The 22,390-nt window shown below is 36.5% G+C and overlaps 1 pseudogene; it reads right to left on the bottom strand.

The window, feature by feature from the left end:
* Positions 1 to 3,194: 3,194 nt before the first annotated feature.
* LOC104094102 (3-ketoacyl-CoA synthase 3-like) lies at positions 3,195 to 4,854 on the bottom strand (annotated as a pseudogene).
* Positions 4,855 to 22,390: the final 17,536 nt, after the last annotated feature.

Here is a 22,390-nt window from a genome sequence, read left to right as displayed (position 1 = left end):
TTTCCTTATGTAGCTTGTGACTTATGATGTTTCGGGTTTTGGAAAGACTGTGTATTTATAGAGTATTGTTTATTGTACATGCCGAGCAACATTGTTACTAGTTACTTAGTTATTCACTATTGTTAGTTACCAAGTTTTATTTTCGTTTTGTGTTTTCCGTTAGGCTTACCTAGTCGTAGAGACTAGGTACCGTCACGACGTTATATGGAGGGAGTTTGGGTCATGACAGAGCCATAGTCGAGGTGTCGATAAGGGTCGAGGCCGAGGTCGAGTACCGTTGACAGAGTTATAACAACTAATTTTCAAGATAGGATATTAAAGAGAATATCCTAGTACTTGTACTATTATGGTTTCTTTATAAATAGAAAAAGAGACAATGATAGGGGACATGTGATATTCATTTGTAGAAAACACACTGACTTGAGGAAGAGAATCAGATCTCATTTGCTAAGATACAAACATCATCTTTTCACTAAGATTCTTATCTATACTTTTCCACTAGATTCGAGAATAACTCAAATATTCAAGGGATTAACTATTATTCATCATTGTGAGAAAGAACATCCCTTTTTTCCATCTTTTCTTGGATGACTCATTCCTTTTATTTACTTAAATGTCATTTTTTGTTATTCATCATTATTGAATGCTACGTTATTGCTTCTAATTTCTAGAACATTTATTGTATGCCACTGCCACTGTCCGATCAGATCTACATAGTATTCGTTGGTTTTTTAAGAACTCGATCCAGCGATATTATTGTTAGATAAGATTAATCCTTATTTATATAAATTTAGTTATTTGAACCAAGATATATATTTTTTGGTCAAACACTTTTAATCTTTTAGGTTTTAATTTTTCTTTCCTTTTTCTAGATAGTCCTTTTATATCTTATTGACTACTATTTATCTCAATATATAAGATTATAAGTTTAAAATTGTAAAATGTCTATCATATTCATGGGGTGGCGTCAAAATTTATACAAGGAAATTTCAAGAAAAAACTAAAACAACATAATTGGAATTTGAATATGTGACTTAAAATAAATTTTCAATCCCGTCATCATTATATTAAAATTTTCTCCTATTCCAAGGGAATTCAAATGGTCATATGTAATAATAATATAACATAAATTTATTTTTACCTTATTTATGCAATATATTTTTACGGCAAAGAGGATTCAATCGAATCCCTTACCCTCCAACTAGCTCCGATACAGATACCACCCCTCATTGTCAACATTCAAATCCAACATGATGTTGGATTAAAACAATTGTGATTTATGGGGAAGGAATTATGAGTTAAGTGATAATTTAGGGTCAGATTAGAAATTCACTCATAAAAGTATTAGTAATTAGTACAAAAAAATTTAATACTGTAGTTTGTTTAGCTGAGATTGACTGTTCCAAAGTCCAAGAAAATAAAATAAAAAATAAAAAATCGACGGACTGACCATCTAGAGAATTGACAGGGTATTATGTTGAACCTTCGCCTCTGGACTATTTATTTATACTTCACTGTATATGAATAACTCCTCAGGTTTCTATTTACTCTATTTTATTCTATCTTACGATTGTTTAAAGAAGTTATATTTTTGTGTTACAACAAAAATTTAAATAATACTTTTAGTTTTTTTTATGAAGGTGGGCTATAACTCTTTTTATGTAATATATATTGAAATAACAAAATTTTATTTTTCAGACGATGATGTAACTAGGTATATTATTATTGTTATTGTTACATATAGTGTATCATGCTTATTTAATACTATTATTATATTTCTCATGTCATATTTTAAAAGTTGAAAGAACCATTCCACTTGGTTTTAATTTATTTAGTCTTTTGTATTACCATTGCATCATTTGAGTGTACGGCTTTGTTTTGATGATTATTAGCTTCCTTAAAGTTGAAATCGCTCGAAAAGTTGAGACACCCACACTTAAACTTACAAAAGTAAGAGCAAATGTTAGGGTGGTTACTTTACTTGATCCATCTTGTTTTGGATGACCCAACCTTGTTTGAGACATTTCAATACAGTAAACCTGCCAATTGACCACAAGTTCAGTCTCAAACCTGCCTTGTTTGAGACATTTCAATACTCTCCTATCCAGAGACGGATGCACATGGGCGTAAGCGGTGTCATCCGAAATTGCTTTATAGGGTAAAAGATATTAAATATTTATACTAATATTCTGCAAAAATAAAGCAATATATATTAATGACATCGCTTCTTGGCAGAGAGTACTTCTTGGTCCGCTGGTCAAGCTTGTATTTGGGCTTGTAAAAGTTATAGGTTCGAATCTGGACCTAGATATTCTATTTTTCGAAGATCTTTGAGCGTGCATTTTTATTAAAAAATTGATTCTAAGGAGAATTAAACCTACAACTTCCTTTGCAATAGTATCAACTATACCATTGGTCCAAGACTTTCAACTTGTGAAAAAATGATATTGAGTAATATTTTTTTTTATGTAACTACAACACCGCTTATAAAAAGTTCTGCATACGCCTATGCTCCTATCAAAGGTCATGTCCTCTGTAAATTAAAGATATACCATGTCATACCTAATTACCTCTCCACAATACATTTTAGGTATGCCTCTTCCTCTCCTAAGTCCACAATTGCCAACCTCTCACACAATATACTATATGCATTGTATGTAAATTCTAGAAATGTCACGAACTGTTGCCTCATAAAAAAAACTAACTTATGTACATATTATAATTAGAAGTTATGCCCGACGGGCACTAAGGTCATTTTAAAAAATGTCGCTAAGCGACGCTAAAAATTTATAGTATCTTTTTTCTGTAATTGTTTTTTTTTTTGGTGGAGATTCCTTGGTTTCTCCTCAATCCACTATAGATTCCAAATTCAAAATTAAAAAGCTGACTGCGCTGAGAAAAATCACTAAATCGCCTTGAGAGGGAGAGAAGGAGAGCCTATTGTTTATTTTGTTCAAGTGAATGGGGTTCTGTTGTGTTAAAAATAAAGTCTAGCAGGTTGGGTCATAGGGTGGGTCAGTAAAATAGTTTTAATCTATAATGTTTTTTATTTTTCAAACGGTTGAGTTAAAAAAAACTGCCACATCAACTAAAACAATCATAAATAAAAAAATTCCACCTAAATGTGTTGAGTATCTTTGTAGTTTGTACGTAGATGAATACAAAAATAAATAACCTTATTGTTGCATAACAAAGAAAAATAATTTTCTTGAACAATATCCATTAATTGAGTGACGGTTTGAGATATCAACTCCAACAAAAAGACAACAAATTTAGAAAATGAAAGCTCAAGGGAAAACAAAGTCATCAGGAAATGATCTTCATCTTAAATCCACCCAAACTTCTCCAAAAATGGATTGGCTGTATTTCTCTGTGAATAATTATCAATGCAATTTTTCCAAACATTTTCATCTCCCAAATCTCTTAACACTTCCCACAAACAACTATTACACTTAAACCCTGCTCCAAAGCTAATCATTAGCACTTTATCACCTTTCTTTAATCTTTTTTTAGCCTCCATATAACCCAATACATACCAAAGACTACTTGCTGAAGTGTTACCAAATCTATGTAAAGTCATTCTTGCTGGCTCTAAATCATACTCACTTAGATTCAAATTTGTCCCAACTCCATTAATCACAGCTTTTCCTCCTGTATGAAGGCAAATATGATCCACACCTGTTTTGAAATTGATCACTGGCCTAGCTCCTCCTTTTGATGAACCCCAATTCATTTTTATAACAAGTGACACAATTGCAAATCGAAGTAACTCTCTCACTGGAAGAATTAAGGGTGCAATTGTTTTCAAATTATCGACTAGTGCCTTTGTCGCGGCCTTTGGTAATGTTTTATCAAGGTGAAAACCTATGTGACCTTGATCATCTTCTTTTTGTATGCAACTATCATAAGCTTCATCTTTTGCACCATGATGTGTTCTAACTAGGTTTTTCAACTTGAACATCGCCTTATTTTTCAAAGCCACTTTGTTTGTCAAAAGAACTGCACATCCCCCTGACCTAAACAAACAATTAGCAAGAATCATAGATCTATTATTCCCATGTGTACCAATTTGGACTCAAGGACTCAGATGTTACCATAAGTGCAATCTTGTTCTTGTCATTCTTGAAAATATTTTCCACGATATTTATCGATATGAGACTAGCACTGCATCCCATCCCAGTGATATTATACACCTTGATATCTTCACTCATCTTGTAATAATTGATTATTCGAGCAGCTAAAGAAGGCATACAAGTTAACATGGATATATTCACCACGAGAACATCGATTTCAGTAGGGGAAATTCCATTTCTTTTCAATACCTTGTCAATACTATCATGGAAAAATTCTTCCATTTCCAAAATACCATCTTCATATGTAGGACATGCTTCACGACCATAAAAGACATTTCTTGGTGCATATGTTTGTTCACCAATGCCTGAGCTCACAATTGCTTTTAAGAGAAACTTGTACTCATTTAAGCCAAGATGTTTGTTTCTCCTAATAATTTTACCCGAAAATCCTGTGGTAAGCATTCGATCATCGGTTGGCTTGTGACATTCGTAGTCCAAAATGTAACAATTTTGGTGTGTCTTTCGATCTATAATCTTCCATATCAAGAAGAGGAGATAAAAGAGAGGAAAACCATAAAACAAAATTGAAATGAGATCCATGAGAAAGAGAAGAAGGATCGAAAACTAAAGGATAAAGAGAGTGAGAATAAGGTCTTTTTTGTACGTCCAACACTTTCGTTTTTTTAGTGATGAGAAATCTAATTCGAAGTCTGAGTATAAAAGAAGGATCCAAGTTGGCACATGTGACTAAATGCTATTGGAAAATAGATACTTATATTTGACTTCTCTCAACTCCCACCAACTGACCGGTGCTTGACCCTAACAAATCATTATTACAGGCATACATACATATATATATATATATATATATATATATATATATATATATATATATATATATATTATCATACACATTAGGTATAAAAGAAAGAAAGATTAACTTCTATCAACTTTCTGAATTCACAAAAACAGACAACTTTATTACAGGCATATATATTTGCATACACATTAGGTATAAAAGAAAGAAAGATTAACTTCTATCAACTTTCTGAACTTACAAAAACTGACAATCTTTATTACATGCAATATATATTCATACACATTATTACGTGCTACTATTACATGTCCACGGGCTAAATATATACTTTTGTCTTTTTAAGTTTTAAATATGTTTAGGGCATTTCTTGTACTATTTTGTTAAGAACATTGTCTCCTAAATATTTGGAAAAATACAAAAGGTTGCAATTAATGGAACATGTATAGTTGGTAATTATGAATACGCAGCTAGTAACCACTATGTTTTACAGTCTAATTCTAAGGTTATCTCCCCTTCACCTTCTCTAATCCTCCAATGCAGTAAAACGATATATATAATTATATATACTATTCTGATCGTAAAATTTTCGTTCCAAGGAAGTACATACAGACCTCTCTATAACAACATCCATATATAATAGTCATTCACTATAAAAGATATGTTTACTCAAAACCGATTTTTATATTATTGTTATAATATATGTCCTCTATAACAGCACTTCACTATAAATAGTGTCACACCCCTTTTCTACCCCCGAAAGATATATATGTTATTGATTGTGGGTTAAAGAATTTTTTCAATTAAAGTGACAAACTTGAGTAGAGATTATTTTATTTACAGAGCCGCCACTTGGAATTGAGTTTATGAGTGTTCCAAGTTACCTTTTATTTGAATCCCTAGTCAAAGGAAAGTTTGACTCTATTATCATTGGTCTGCGAAAACAAAGCCCGAGTAAGAAATTTTGTTGACCGGGGAGAAGGTGTAAGGCATTCCCCGAATTTCGTGGTTCTAGCACGATCGCTTTATTAACTATATTTGGCTTATATTATTTTTGGATAAACCATATTTCATTATTTTCATATTTTATCTATCCGCTTTTATTGGTTGATTATTCGTAATTAAGGAATTATCTTGAAACGAACCATGTGTGTGTATTCGTTTGTTTGGTGTCATGCGTACGTGTACATAATTGAGAACACTTTATTATTATTGAGATTGTTTCGTCAAAGTTGCGCGGACGCATACCTTGCCTTTATTTTTGGAAATCGTAACTATGTCACGCGGACGTATGCATAATCACGATAATAGATTTAAGAGCGCGCCTAAAGCATACTATCGCATTTAATAGTCATTTCTTAAGTTTGAGATAATTGTGAGGCATGATTATGAAATTATTGTGAAAAAATAGTATGATCTTATTGATGAAATTAATTGTCTAATGTCAAATAACACTAAGCAAGGAGTCGGAGATCACTACATTCTAGCAATATTAATGGAGTTATTAATTGGACTAGATTATGAAAATAGTGGGTGAGCATATTATCCATTTCTACGGACCCCACATAATTAAATTCCTTCGGCCAATATACTTTCAAAACCAAGCAAGTATTCTTAAGTCAAAATCTGATTTTAGTCTTGTATCTAGTAATTCAAATGGGCCCAACTTCAAATTAAATCACACGACACACCTCAATTTTATAAGAAAAGGCACTGACCCACCAGTAAAACACCAACCCAATCTTCGTGAATTCTAAACCAAGTTCAATTACAATGAAACCTTACTCACCTGATTTATTTAACAAATAACTAGAAACACACAAATGGAATCTAAAGCCATAACTATCACCACTAAATTGCAGTTGTAAAGCTAATAAAGAGAAACTAGAAATTAGTATAGCATCATAATAGTTTTTCAAACTAAGAACAAATCAAACTATAAACATATAAACAATGCACCAGCAGCGTAAGCTAACCAACATTAAACATTACGCCATGCACGAAATAAAGATCAAAAGTATAAATGGACCTTGAGTGAAGTAATTTCAGATTTGCAATACATAGAGAAACTCTATAAAGTTCTAATAGCAGCTACTACAGCAACACTAGACCCATGATTGAAAACCATATTGGAACCATGAACGGATCTACGAACTATGACCTTGGACCTTTGCCTCGTTTATGGGTGTATTTCAGAGGGCTAATGGTGATGCATTTTTTATTGCTTTGCGGCTGGAATTTCCTGGTGTTTAATGCTATTTTATGGCTATATTCGGCTGCTTTTTCGAGCTTTATGTGGTGGTGATTTCAGCTATTTGTTCAGATGGATTTTGGGTGTTAAAGGAGCTGATTCGTGGGGGGAAATTTGCTGCAATTTCGATTGTTTTAATGGAGTTTTTGGCTGGATTTACAATGATTGAAACTGCTAGTTTGGATGGTGTTCTTAGGTGGTGTTGGTGACTGGATTTTGGTTGTTTTTTGGGACTATTTTTGAAGCTCGAATCCGAGACCACCCGTAGGGTGTTCATAGCCGATCTTTTATGAAGGAGGAGACATGTGGGGGGGGGGGGAGGGGGTTGTGAGTGGGGACAAGTATGGGAGACAAGCATGGGGAACAAGGAAAAGTAGAGTGGGGACAAAGTGTGGGGGAACAAGCATGAGGGACAAAGAAAAGTGGGGTGGGGACACAAGTGGGAAGATGAGAGCGGAAAAGATGGAGTGAGAAATGAGGTATTGGTGAGATGAGTAAGAAAAATTCAAGCATGGTCAAAGATTAGGTGCTCACAGCATGCCCCTCTTTGCTTGAAAACATGAAGAGTTTTCAGGCAAAGAAAAGATGAGCGATATGACTAATTTTTTGCCATACCATTACTTAAAAGGGAAGAGATAAAAGAAAAGAGTGCAACTGAGTCCTGGTTTTGGACAACCTACATATCCCGGGTTATAAGGAAATTACGTCGCGTGTAGTTCAAGGAAAAGGATGGAATACAGAGTTGGAGAGTCGAGTGAGGTTCCGTCGAGGCTCTGGTCTGTAGTCCAGTTATTACATCAAAATCAAAAGAAACTAAACAAACCTATCAGCTATGAGTTACAAGATTCCTATATATAAGTCTTCTAAAACTTGATCTTGAGTCTTGACTAGTTTTTTATTCAGACTCTGATCTGAACCTTGATGTTTGCAAGCTGTAGGTGCTAGTTCATTCTTCTATGACTTTTTCTAATCAAAGCAAGAAATGCAATGTTCGTGACTTCAGTCGTCTTGAGCAGTCCATATCCTTTCTATCTGCTTCTGCATTGGGATTCACTTCTCTCTCTTTTTATTCATTTATTTTGGATTGAGACTTCTTCTGCCCTAGTTTTCTGACACCACAAAAAACAAACGAACAAAATTCTGCCTCGAGGTAAAACCTTCTCAGACACCACAACAAACAAACGAACAAAATTCTTATGCCCTAGTTTTTACTAGAAAATTTTCGTGAGTTATTGTAACAAAATTCTAAACTACTTATTTATTAAAAGAAATAAAAGATCGGGGTTGGTGTACCCTAAAAAGGTCATGATGATTTTTTTTCCCGACAGTATTCCTTTATTGTCCCAAAAGAATGTCTCAACTAAGGATTGGTGTACCTTATGTTGAGAAAATATGGTTAGGGAATGGGATATCCTATATTGGCAATGATATCAGGGAGTGGTATATCCTGTATTTAGGATCAAATAAACTAGGAAGTGGTGTACCCTATATTGGAGAACACAGCTAGGGAGTGGTGTACCCTATACTGATAAGGGGATTAGGGATTGGTGTACCCTATACTGGTAAGGAAATGTAATCACGGGATGGTGCCACGTATTACTGAGAAGAAAATATAACCAGGGGTTGGTGCCCTGTATTACTAAAAAAAAATATAACCAGGGGTTGGTACCCTGTATTACTAAAAAGGAAATGTAAACAGGGGTTAGCGCCCAGTATTACTGAAAAAGAAATGTAACCAGGGATTGGCGCCATATATTACTGACAAGGAAATGTAACAAGGGATTGGCGCTCTGTATTACTGAAAAGGAAATGTAACCAGGGAATAACGCGCTGTATTACTCAAAAGGAAATGTAACCAGGGGTTGGCGCCCTCTATTACTAAAAAGGAAATGTAACCAGGGGTTGGCGCCCTGTATTACTGAAAGGGAAATGTAACCAGGGGTTAGCGCCCTGTATTACTGAAAGAGAAATGTAACCAGGGGATGGTGCCCTATATTATTGAAAAGGAAATGTAACTAGGGTTGGCGCCTTGTATTACTGAAAAGGAAATGTAACCAGGGGATGACGCCCTATATTACTGAAAAGGAAATGTAACCAGGGGATGGTGACCTGTATTACCGAAAAGGAAATGTAACCAGGGGTTGGTGCCCTGTATTACTGAAAAGGAAAGGTAACCAGGGGTTGGTACCCTATATTACTAAAAAAAAAAGGTAACTAGGGGTTGGTGCCCAGTATTATTGAAAAAGAAATGTAACCAGAGGTTGGCGCCCTGTATTGCTGAAAAAGAAATATAACCAGGGGTTGGCGCCCTGTATTAATGAAAATGAAATGTAACCAGGGGTTGGCGCCTTGTATTACTGAAAAGGAAATGTAACCAGGGGTTGGCGCCCTGTATTACTAAAAAGAAAATGTAACTAGGGGTTGGCGCCCTATATTACTGAAAAGGATTTGTAACCAAGGGTTGGCGCCCTGTATTACTGAAATGGAAATGTTACGAGAGGTTGGCGCCCTGTATTACTGAAAAGGGAATGTAACCAGGGGTTGGCGCCCTGTATTACTGAAATGGAAATGTTACGAGAGGTTGGCGCCCTGTATTACTGAAAAGGGAATGTAACCAGGGGTTGGCGCCCTGTATTACTGAAAAGAAAAAGTAACTAGGGGATGGTGCACTGTATTACCGAAAAGGAAATGTAACCAGGGTTTGGCGACCTCTATTACTGAAAAGAAAATGTAACCAGGGGTTGGCGCCCTATATTACTGAAAAGGAAATCTAACCAGGGGTTAGCGCCATGTATTACAGAAAAGGAAATGTAAGCAGGGGTTGGCGCCCTATATTACTGAAAATGAAATGTAACCAGGGGTTGGTGCCTTGTATTACTGAAAATGAAAGGTAACCAGGGGTTGGTGCCCTGTATTACCGAAAAGGAAATGTAACCAGGGGTTGGAGCCCTGTATTACTGAAAAGGAATTGTAACCAGGGGTTGGTGCCTTGTATTACTGAAAAGGAAATATAACCAGGGGTTGGCGCCCTGTATTACTGAAAAGGAAATATAACCAGGGGTTGGCGCCCTGTATTACTGCAAAGAAAATGTAACCAGGGGTTGGTACCCTGTATTACTGAAAAGAAAATGTAATCAGGGGTTGGCGCCCTGTATTACTGAAAAGGAAATGTAACAAGGGGATGGCGCCCTGTATTACTGCAAAGGAATTGTAACCAGGGGTTCGTGCCCTGTATTACTAAACAGGAAATGTTACCAATGGTTGGCGCCATGTATTGCTGTAAAGGAAATGTAATAAGGGGATGGCGCCATGTACTACTGAGAAGGAAATGTAACCAGGGGTTAGGGCCATGTATTACTGAAAAGGAAATATAACTAGGGGTTAGCGCCATGTATTGCTGAAAAGGAAATGTAACCAAGGGTTCACACCTTGTATTACTGAAAAGGATTTGTAATTAGGGGTTGGCGCCCTGTATTACTGAAAAGGAAATGTAACCAGGGGTTGGTGCTCTATATTACTGACAAGGAAATGTAACCAGGGGTTGGCGCCCTGTATTACTGAAAAGGAAATGTGACCAGGGGTTGGCGCCCTGTATTATTGAAAGGGAAATGTAACCAGGGATTGGCACCCTATATTACTGAAAGGGAAATGTAACTAGTGGTTAGCACCCTATATTACTGAAAAGGAAGTGTAACCAGGGGTTAGTGCCCTATATTTCTAAAAAGGAAATGTAACCAATGGTTGGCGCTCTGTATTGCTGAAAATCAAATGTAACCAAGGGTTAGCACCTTATATTACTGAAAAGGAAATGTAACTAAGGGTTGGCGCCTTGTATTACTGAAAAGGAAATGTAACCAGGGGTTGGCGCCATGTATTACTGAAAATGAAATGTATCTAGGGTTGGCATCTTGTATTACTAAAAAGGAAATGTAACCAGGGTTTAGCGCCCTGTATTACTGAAACGGAAATGTAACTAGGGGTTGGCGCCCTGTAGTACTAAAAAAGAAATGTAACCAGGGGATGGTGCCCTGTATTATTGAAAAGAAAATGTAACCATGGGATATCGCCCTGTATTACTGAAAAGGAAATGTAAACAGGTTTTGGCGCCCTGTATTATTGAAAAGGAAATATAACCAGGGGTTGGCGCCCTGTATTACTGAAAAGGAATTGTAACCAGGGGTTGGTGCCCTGTATTACTGAAAAGGAAATGTAACCAGGGGTTGGCTCCATGTATTACTAAAAAGGAAATTTAACCAGGGGTTGGCGCCCTCTATTACTGAAAAGGAAATATAACCAGGGGTTGGCACCCTGTATTACTGATAAGAAAATGTGACCAGGGGTTGGCGCCCTGTATTACTGAAAAAGAAATGTAACCAGGGGTTGGCATCCTGTATTACTAAAAAGGAAATGTAACTAGGGGTTGGTACCCTATATTACTGAAAATGAAAGGTAACCAGGGGTTGGCGTCCTGTATTACTGAAAAGGAAATGTAACCAGCGGTTGGCGCCCTCTATTACTGAAAAGGAAATGTAACCAGGGGTTGGCGCCCTGCATTACTAAAAAGAAAATATAACCAGGAGATGTCGCCCTGTATTATTGAAAAGGAAATATAACCAGGGGTTGGCGCCATGTATTACTGAAAAGGAAATGCAACCAGAGGTTGGCGCCATGTATTACTAAAAAGGAAATGTAACTAGGGGTTGGCGCCTTGTATTACTGAAAATAAAAAGTAACCAGGGGTAGGTGTCCTGTATTACTGAAAAGGAAATGTGACCAGGGGTTGGCGCCCTGTATTACTAAAAAGGAAATGTAACCAGGGGTTGGCGCCCTATATTATTGAAAAGGAAATGTAACTAGGGGTTGGCGCCCTGTATTACTGTAAAGGTAATGTTACTAGGGGTTGGTGCCTTGTATTACTGAAAAGGATATGTAACCAGGGGTTGACGCCCTGTATTACTGAAAAGGAAATGTAACAAGGAGATGGCGCCATGTATTACTGAAAAAGAAATTTAACCAGGGGTTAGTGTCCTGTATTACTTAACAGGAAATGTAACCAATGGTTGGCACCCTGTATTGTTGAAAAAGAAATGTAACCAAGGGTTGGCACCTAGTATAACTGAAATGGAAATGTTACTAGGGGTTGGCGCCCTCTATTACTGAAAAGGAAATGTAACCAGGGGTTGGCGCCCTGCATTACTAAAAAGGAAATATAACAAGGTGATGTCGCCCTGTATTATTGAAAAGGAAATATAACTAGGGGTTGGCGCCATGTATTACTGAAAAGGAAATGCAACCAGAGGTTGGCGCCATGTATTACTAAAAAGGAAATGTAACTAGGGGTTGGCGCCTTGTATTACTGAAAATAAAAAGTAACCAGGGGTAGGTGTCCTGTATTACTGAAAATGAAATGTGACCAGGGATTGGCGCCCTGTATTACTAAAAAGGAAATGTAACCAGGGGTTGGCGCCCTATATTACTGAAAAGGAAATATAACCAGGGGTTGGCGCCCTGTATTACTGTAAAGGTAATGTTGCTAGGGGTTGGTGCCTTGTATTACTGAAAAGTATATGTAACCAGGGGTTGACGCCCTGTATTACTGAAAAGGAAATGTAACAAGGGGATGGCGCCATGTATTACTGAAAAAGAAATTTAACCAGGGGTTAGTTCCCTGTATTACTTAACAGGAAATGTAACCAATGGTTGGCACCCTGTATTGTTGAAAAAGAAATGTAACCAAGGGTTGGCACCTAGTATAACTGAAATGGAAATGTTACTAGGGGTTGGCGCCCTCTATTACTGAAAAGGAAATGTAACAAGGGGTTGACGCCCTGTATTACTGAAAAGGAAATGTAATAAGGGGATGGCGCCATGTATTACTGAGAAGGAAATGTAACCAGGGGTTAGGGCCCTGTATGACTGAAAAGGAAATATAACCAATGGTTGGCGCCCTGTATTCTTGAAAAGGAAATGTATCCAAGGATTGACACCTTGTATTACTGAAAGGAAAATGTAACTAGGGGTTGGCGCCCTGTATTACTGAGAAGGAAATATAACCAGAGGCGCCATGTATTACTGAAAAGGAAATGTAACCAGGGGTTGGCGCCCTATATTGCTAAAAAGAAATGTAACGAGGGGTTGACGCCCTGTATTACTGAAAAGGAAATGTAACAAGGGGTTGGCGCCCTATATTACTGAAAAGGAAAGATAACCAAGGGTTGTTGCCCTATATTACTGAAAAGAAAATGTAACCAGCGTTTAGTGCCCTGTATTACTGAAAAGGAAATGTAACCAAGGGATGGCGCCATGTATTGCTGAAAAGGAAATGTAACCAAGGGTTGGCACCTTGTATTACTAAAAAGGAAATGTAACGTGAGGTTGGCGCCCTGTATTACTAAAAATGAAATACAACCAGGGGTTGGCGCCCTGTATTACCGAAAAGGAAATGTAACCAAGGGTTGACGCTCTGTATTAGTGAAAAGGAAATGTAACAAGAGGATGGCACCCTGTATTACTGAAAAGGAAATGTAACCAGGGGTTGGCGCCCTTTATTACTGAAAAGGAAATGTAACCAGGGGTTGGCTCCCTGTTTTATTGAAAAGGAAATGTAACCAGGGGTTAGCGCCATGTATTACTGAAAAGGAAATGTAACTTGGGGTTGATGCTCTGTATTACTGAAAAGGAAATGTAACCAGGAGATGGTGCCCTGTGTTACTGAAAAGGAAATGTAACCAGGGGTTGGTGCCCTCTATTACTGAAAAGGAAATGTAACCAGGGGTGTGCGCCTTGTATTGCTGAAAAGGAAATGTAACAAGGGGTTGATGCCGTGTATTACTGACAAAGAAATGTAACCAGGGTTTGGCATCCTGTATTACTTAAAAGGAAATGTAACCAGGGGTTGGTGCCCTGTATTACTGAAAAGAAAAGGTAACCAAGGGTTGCCTCCCTCTATTACTGAAAAAGGAAATGTAACTAGGGGTTGGCGCCCTTTATTACTAAAAAGGAAATTTAACTAGGGGTTGGCGCCCTGTATAACTAAAAAGGAAATGTAACCAGGGGTCGGTGCCCTGTATTACTGAAAAGGAAATATAACCAGGGGTTGGTGCCCTGTGTTATCGAAAAGGAAATATAACCAAGGGATGGCACCCTCTATTACCGAAAAGGAAATGTAATTAGGGGTTGGCGCCCTGTATTACTGAAAAGAAAATGTAACCAGGGGTTGGCGCCCTGTATTACTGAAAAGGAAATGTAACCAGGGGTTGGTGTCCTGTATTACTGAAAAGGAAATGTAACCAGGGGTGTGCGCCCTGTATTACTGAAAAAGGAAATTTAACCAGGGGTTGGCGCCCTGTATTACCGAAAAGGAAATGTAACTAGAGGATGGTGCCATGTGTTACCGAAAAGGAAATGTAACTAGGGGTTGGCACCTTCTATTACCGAAAAGGAAATGTAACCAGGGGTTAGCGCCTTGTATTACCGAAAAGGAAATGTAACCAGGGGTTAGCGCCTAGGCGAAAAGGTTCTACCTGGGTTATGCTACGAAAATAATCTGTAACAGTGATGTATACTGAAAATAAAAGAAAATAGAGATTTTGCGAAACTCACCTTTGGTGACATTCATTCTTTAGGAATCGACATTCTGTACTTCTTTGTTCCTGCTGCAAATAAAGAAAAATTGTGAGTTTTAAAAAGTGGTGGTCGGTTTGTGGCCTTGATGGCTTTGGCAGCTTGGCTTTGTGCCCATCTTCTTTTGATGATGATTTCAACCTATTTAATGTTTTCTGAATACCACTTGCATTTCTGGCCCCGTTGAGTCTTAGACTTCTCAAACCTTTACATGACGGTTGGTCGCGTGGGACTTAACCTTTTCAACTTCATTTTGCCTTTGTGGCATTTCACTTTCGACTTCTTTCCTCCAAAACTTCCAATTTCAGAGCATTGGGGAACCTTTGGCTTTTCAAACTTTGCCAACATCAGCCGCCGTGGCCAGTCAGGGTCGACTTGATGCCCCTACCGAGTCTGGGTGCCTTTTTTTTTAATATTAGCTTGTATCAAACGAGAGCCCTGTAAATCAGTCTTGCCATCCCTTCTTTGCCTTAGTTTTTGGAATAGAGTTAGACCGAAAGGGATTCAAAGAACAACAAACAATGGAATGGACAATGAATATAGACAAAAGGTATCCCTTTCGTGGAAAGGAAAGGACTTATCTGAAGTACATGCAGACTTCAATGAACATGACATGCCTTTTAGACTGAATGCCTGATCTGTGTAAACCGTCCGACTATTAGAAATTCATCATAACTTTTGTCTCGAAATCAAAAAACCTTGGCCAGGATTGTGTCGATGCCAATTGTTGTGAGGATCCTTTTTTCGATCAGTGGCGCCCTTTGTGGGTTTTCACCAGTTGACCTCTCTCTTCTCACCATCGCCTTATAGTGCTCTTTGTGAGTTTTCACTAACAAAACTCTCTCATTTTAATTTCTCTGCTTACCATCGCCTTACGGTGCCCGTGAGGGTTTTCACCAATAAGACCCTCTCATTTTATTTCTCATTTGATAGCATCAGATCCAAGTAACTGTATCCTCTCATTTTGAACCTCTTAGCCGATTGATCTAAAGGACTTTGAAAAGGATTTTGGGTAAAAAGAATTTGGATTGAATTACAACCTTGGGACCTTTCAGGCGAAAACCATCGCCGAATCATTGTAACATCTGCCCCAGTTTCAACTTTTGGGAGAATGTGAATTTGTATTTTGGTGTGACTGAACCCTAGAGAGAGGCTGCCTACATATCCTTTCGGAATCAAGTCGAACGTAGTTCACTAAAAAAAAAATTCATTTTCTTTTCTCTTTCTGTCTCCTTTCCTTTTTTTCAATTTTTCAGGTCCAAAGAGGGTAATCAAAGAAAAGGTAACCGGCTTAAAGGGTTTGCAAAGAGTTTATAGTGTTTGTATATCAAGAATGAAAGCCTTTGTCATCCCAATCAGAGAGTATTAAAGTTGCGTAAAAAGGTTCAAACATAATACCTTTTGACCGCGTCTGCATTGACAGTTGTCTCGGGGTCATTTCCTTCGATTCTTCCCAGGTACAACACTCCCTTTTGCAGTACTCTCATTACAATGTATGGACCTTTCCAATTTGGAGCCAATTTTCTTTTAGCTTCTTCATGAGGTGGGAGGATACGCCTCAGAATGAGTTGTCCCTTTTTTAAATTTTTTGGGCCGCACTTTCTTACTGTAGACACGAGCCATTCTTTGTTGGTACAACTGCCCGTGGCAAACTGCGCCCAATCAATTTTCATCAATTAGTGTCAATTGTTCAAATCGGTTCTTGACCCAATCATTATCCTCAATCTTGGCTTCAACAATGATCCGAAGAGAGGGAATCTCAACTTCGTTCTAATTTTCTATTTATTTTCTTACAAGCCTTGTCTTCAAAACATTCAACTTCTTGATTCATTATTTTGAGGTCTAACAGCGTTTTAGGATCTGGGCATGAAGTCCGCAAGCATGTCATGTTATTAAAATCTGGATTAACGAAACTGGAAAGAGAATAATAAAAAGTGAAAAAATAAAGAAAAAAAGACATTCCTAGACAATGAAATATTAATTTCTTTTAATTGATTTTTTTTTAATTTGATTTTTTTTTAATTTTTAAAGATAGAAGGGTTTACATCGGAAAGTAAGACAATAAAGTAAAACATCTAGATTATACCTTGAAATAATTCAGACGCAGAAAGGATAGCAAGACTGGCTACCGAGATTCACATCTGATGGGGGGGCTTTCAGGCTTGGCGACCGTTTTTTGGCTTTTCTTCTGTCTCGCCAATGGCTGCAATGGCCTTCAGTGTCGGATCAAATTCCTCATCTTCATAGATTATTCCGACTATTGGCCCGTTGGTGTGAGTAGGCAGAGGATTGTTCATCATATTAGGGACCTCTTCATCCATAAGCACTATTGTCCTGACCTCGATGAGGTCTTCCACTGCTCTCTTAAGAGTTCAACAGTCTTTCGTATCATGTCCCATTACTCCAGAGTGGTATTCACAACTAGCATTAGCCTGGTGCGAGGGAGACTCGGAGTTTGGCTGGTTTGGGGCTACTGGCTATAGTAGATCTATCCTGAGTAGCTTTTGGAACAAGCTCGAGTATGATTCACAAGCTCGACCTATCCTGAAATGATTCACCAACATGGTTGAACCTATCACATTCTCTTTTTGTTGTTTTTCGCTATTTGTTTTTCTCTATTATTATTATTTTTTTTCACTCTTTTCTTTCTTTTTCACTCATTTATTTTTTCGATTTATTTTTTCACTCAATTTGTTTATAGCTATGATCGGATCCGATGGGGATTGCCTACATATCATGACGCCACATGAATCAGATCATTACGTAGTTCAGGAAAATCAAAAATAGACTGACCTATTTTTCTTTTTTCTTTTATTTTTTATATAAAGACTTCTAAATATATTTTTTTGAGTTTTTTTTAATGGAATTTTTATTTTTTTTATTTTATTTTATTTTTAAAAAAAGAATTCTAAAGAAGGAAGAAAATATTTTGGATTTTGATAGGAAATATTTTTTGTTCTTTTTTTTTTAATAAAAGACTTCGGAAAAGAAGAAAAATATTTTTGGTTTTAAATTCTAAAGAGGGAATCAAGGAAAAGGGAAATATTTTTGGATTTATTTTTTTAACAAAAATTGGGGTCTCAAAGAAAGACTTCTAAAGAAGGAATTAAAGAAAAATATTTTTTTGGATTTTTAAAATTTGGGGGTCGGAACCGATGAGGTTTGCCTATGTATCTCACATCCGGTGAGAATCAGACTCGCGTTATTCTGTCAAAATAAATAAACAAAATAATTTTGAAAATTATAATTTTACACATTAGAACCCTTCAAATTTTCTTTTTAAATGGGAACTTTATGAAAACGTGGAGAAAAATTTCTCTTTCTCTTTCCTCGGTTCAATCAATCTATCCTAAAGTCGATCAACATTTGAGTAAAGCCTACCAAATAATGTTAAATATAGCATAGAAAAATGAATATGTTTGTGTGAAAAGATTGGTATATGTCCTACCAAGTCTAATGTACATGATGCAAGTAAAGCATGGCCTACTAGGGATATTCATTGCTTGTAGCTTGTTCTTCTAACTTTTCAAATCCTAAAGGTGATGGTATCTAGACCTGACCTACCCGGGAGGACAAACCGAGCCGAAGAGCGTCAAGCGTCACCAGTAGTAGAACAGCACTGGCTAGCTAACGGCTCTCCCGCCTAAACATGTGTGACTAAATCCCTCACCAGAAGCTGGTAGGCTAACTAGGTTTATCTAGAGATAGAAATTTTGTGATGCTGGTAGGCAAACACAACATAACTAACTATCAGAAGACTCAGAGGGGTGCGAGAGAGAATACAATTTATATGTACAGATCAACAATATCAAATCGGTAAAAAGCGGACAAATAGCACATTAGGCCCAAATAAATCACAGTATATGCAAAAATTAATAAAGCCAAATAAAGTCAACGTACAAGTTCGAATTCTTGAAATCCTCAGCAGAGTCGCTAGAGCTGTCACACCCCTTTTCTACCTCCGGAAGATATATATGTTATTGATTGTGGGTTAAAGAGTTTTTCCAAGTAAAGTGACAAACTTGAGTAGGTATTATTTTATTTACAGAGTCGCTGCTTGAAATTGAGTTTTTGGGTATTCCAAGTCATCTTTTATTTAAATCCCTAGTCAAAGAAAAGTTTGAATCTATTATTATTGGTCTGCGAAAATAAAGCTCGAGTAAGAAATTCTGTTGACCGGGGAGAAGGTGTAAGGCATTCCCCGAATTTCGTGGTTCTAGCACAGTCGCTTTATTAACTATATTTGACTTATAATATTTTTGGATAAACTATGTTTCATTGGTTTTCATATTTTATATATCCGCTTTTATTGGTTGATTATTCGTAATTAAGGAATTATCTTGAAATGAACCATGTGGGTGTATTCGTTTATTTGGTGTCACGCGTATGTGTACACAATTGAGAACACTTTATTATTATTGAGATTGTTTCGTCAAAGTTGCGCGAAGGTATACCTTGCTTTTATTTTTGAAAATCATAACTATGTCACGCAGACGTATACATAATCACGATAATAGATTTCAGAGCGCGCCTAAAGCATACTAACGCATTCAATAGTCATTTCTTAAGTTTGAGATAATTGTGAGACATGATTATGAAATTATTGTGGAAAAATAGTATGATCTTATTGATGAAATTAATTGTCTAATGTCAAATAACACTAAGCAAGGAGTCGGAGATTACTACATTCTAGCAACATTACTGGAGTTATTAATTGGACTAGATTATGAAAATATTGGGTGAGCATGTTATCCATTTCTACGGACCCCACATAATTGAATTCCTTTGGCCCACATACTTTCAAAACCAAGCAAGTATTCTTAAGTCAAAATCTGATTTTAGTCTTGTATCCAGTAACTCTAATGGGCCCAACTTCCAATTAAATCACTCGACGCACTTCAATTTTACAAGAAAAAGCGCTGACCCATCAGTAAAACACCAAAGCAATCTTCGTGAATTCTAAACCAAGTTCAATTACAATGAAACCTTATTCACCTGATTTATTTAATAAATAACTAGAAACACACAAATAGAATCTAAAGCCATAACTATTACCACTAGATTGCAGTTGTAAAGCTAATAAAGAGAAACTGGAAATCAGTATAGCATCACAATAGTTTTTCAAACTAAGAACAAATCAAAATATAAACATATAAATAGTGCACCAGCAGTGTAAGCTCAACAATATTAAACATCACGCCATGCACGAAATAAAGATCAAAAGTAGAAATAGACCTTGAGTGAAGTAATTTCAGATTTGCAATACATAGAGAAACTCTATAAAGTTCCAATAGCAGTTACTACAGCAACACTAGACCCATGATTGAAAACCTTGTTGGAACCACAAACGGATCTACGAACTACGACCTTGGCGGAGACCTCAGACTCGACTGAACGGGAAGACAAAGTTAGACATTTGCCGCGTTTATGGGTGTATTTCAGAGGGCTAATGGTGCTGCATTTTTTTATTACTTTGGAGCTGGAATTTGCTGGTGTTTGATGTTCTTTTATGGCTGTATTCGGCTGATTTTTCGAGCTTTATATGGTGGTGATTTCAGCTATTTTTTCATATGAATTTTTGGTGTTAAATGAGCTTATTCGTGGGTGAAAAGTTGCTGCAATTTCGATTGTTTTAATAGAGTTTTTGGCTGGATTTACTATGACTGAAACTGCTGGTTTGGATGGTGTTCTTAGGTGGTGTTGGTAACTGGATTTTGGCTGGTATTTTGGACTGTTTTTGAAGCTGGGGTATTCATGGCTGATCTTTTATGAATGAGCAGACATGTGGGGGGTTGTGAGTGGGGACAAGCAGGGGACAAGGGAAAGTGGAGTGGGTTCAAAGTGTGGAGGGACAAGTATGGGAGACAAAAAAAAAAGTGTAGTGGAGACACACGTGGGAAGATAAGAGCGGAAAAGATGAAGTGAGAAGTAGGTATTGGTGAGATGGGTGAGATAAATTCAAGCATGGTCAAAAATTAGGTGCTCACATATAGCATTCAAAAAATTATCAGAACAAACGAGAATGTTATAGATAGATTTGACTGTATATATGCTTTTTATAAGTTTCTAAAGTTGAATAAATCGGACGTGGGAGGGATCCGTCGTTTTTCTTGGGGCCTTGATGGAATTAACATCGTTTCATTCGAATGAAATAGAATAGTATAGTACCTAAGAATTTAGATACAAAGAAATTAAAGATTACATGTCAAGAAAAAAGAAAAAAAGACATCCTCGTGTATTACTTCTCTAGGTTTCTTTGTCACTTGTACTTTTTTAGTGTCTAATCTCGTGACTACTATGATCCTAGATAAAAAAAAAGTATGGAGGTCGGAGGTTATGATAGAAGATTAATAGGTAATCGAGCTATTATTAGCAATATCATTATTTGCTCCATCTTCTCTAGAAGAACTTGGTTATAGTTTAGACCATATCATTATTATTATCTTATTATTGTCTTATTCTTCAATTATTGTTTCTTTTTATTGGGTATTTTACTATTTTTGTTGGTAGTACTTTTTTCTTTCTACAGTATATTTACCATAACTTTTTACTCGTGCTTTTTTTTTTCATGCCGTTTTTGAAAATGCTTTTCTTGATTCTATCAGAAACAGTTATTCTATCTCTCACAAGGTATAGATAAGGTGTGTATATACCCCACCCTTCCTAGACTCTATTTTATAGGATTACACTAGGTATATTATTATTATTGTTGTAATCTCGTGACTACGAAGGATGTTGAAATATTGACTACAAAAACTATTGATATAATTACATTATTGTTCCCTAAGCAATCAACGTATAGAGAGGCTTTAATTTGTGACTTAGTACTGTTGAAGTCTCCATTAAGTTTTTCCACATTTAGATAGACATGTGAAAAAGATAAGTCGATATAAAGCATGATTAGATATGTCGAATTATTAATGTTATGTGTATGGAGTGAATATGAAGATGGGATATATAAGGAAAATTTCAAATTTTATTCTTTTTCTAGTACATCAAAGATGAGATAAAGAGTTCAATTTTTATATGTTCAAAACGTAATAACATTTTGAACTTTCAAGTTATTTAAGAACTAACCTGGAAAAGAGGAAAAGGCACATGTTATTACTTGTTAGATACATAATATAAAAGTAATTTACATGATCAGTGCACACAACTTAATCTTAAAACATATAAATTGCAAAATAATTAGGGTATTCAATACTATTGTTTTATTATTGTTTACCAGTAAAACGGTACTGTTGAATTTGTTACGTGGTTTATAAACAAGCGAACTGATTTGATCCAATGATAAATAAATTATATTAAAAATAAGACTTAGCATTAAAATCAAAGGCGCCTGCTTCGGGAGCAATGCTTCTGAGGACAGAAGTAAGAGCAATATCAAACAGAAAGTAAAGTTGTATTATTTAGCTTGAGAATAAAGTCTAGCATGAGTTTTGCCAGATATTTCGTGTCCTTACATTGGTTGTTGAAGCTACTATTTATAGCTACACCTAGGAAATAAGATCCTAGGATCAAGCCCCTCTTAAATGACAATAAATAGGGTCATTGATAAACATAACGACAAGCTATGAATGCCAAAATTCTCTGCAACGACTACCTATTTTGATACTAGGGAATATTCTT

The sequence above is a fragment of the Nicotiana tomentosiformis genome, chromosome 11 (assembly GCF_000390325.3).
Source record: "Nicotiana tomentosiformis chromosome 11, ASM39032v3, whole genome shotgun sequence".
In the NCBI taxonomy this organism is placed as follows: domain Eukaryota; kingdom Viridiplantae; phylum Streptophyta; class Magnoliopsida; order Solanales; family Solanaceae; genus Nicotiana; species Nicotiana tomentosiformis.
The sequence above is the reverse complement of the archived record's forward strand: the minus strand, read 5'-3'. Positions and strand labels throughout refer to the sequence as shown.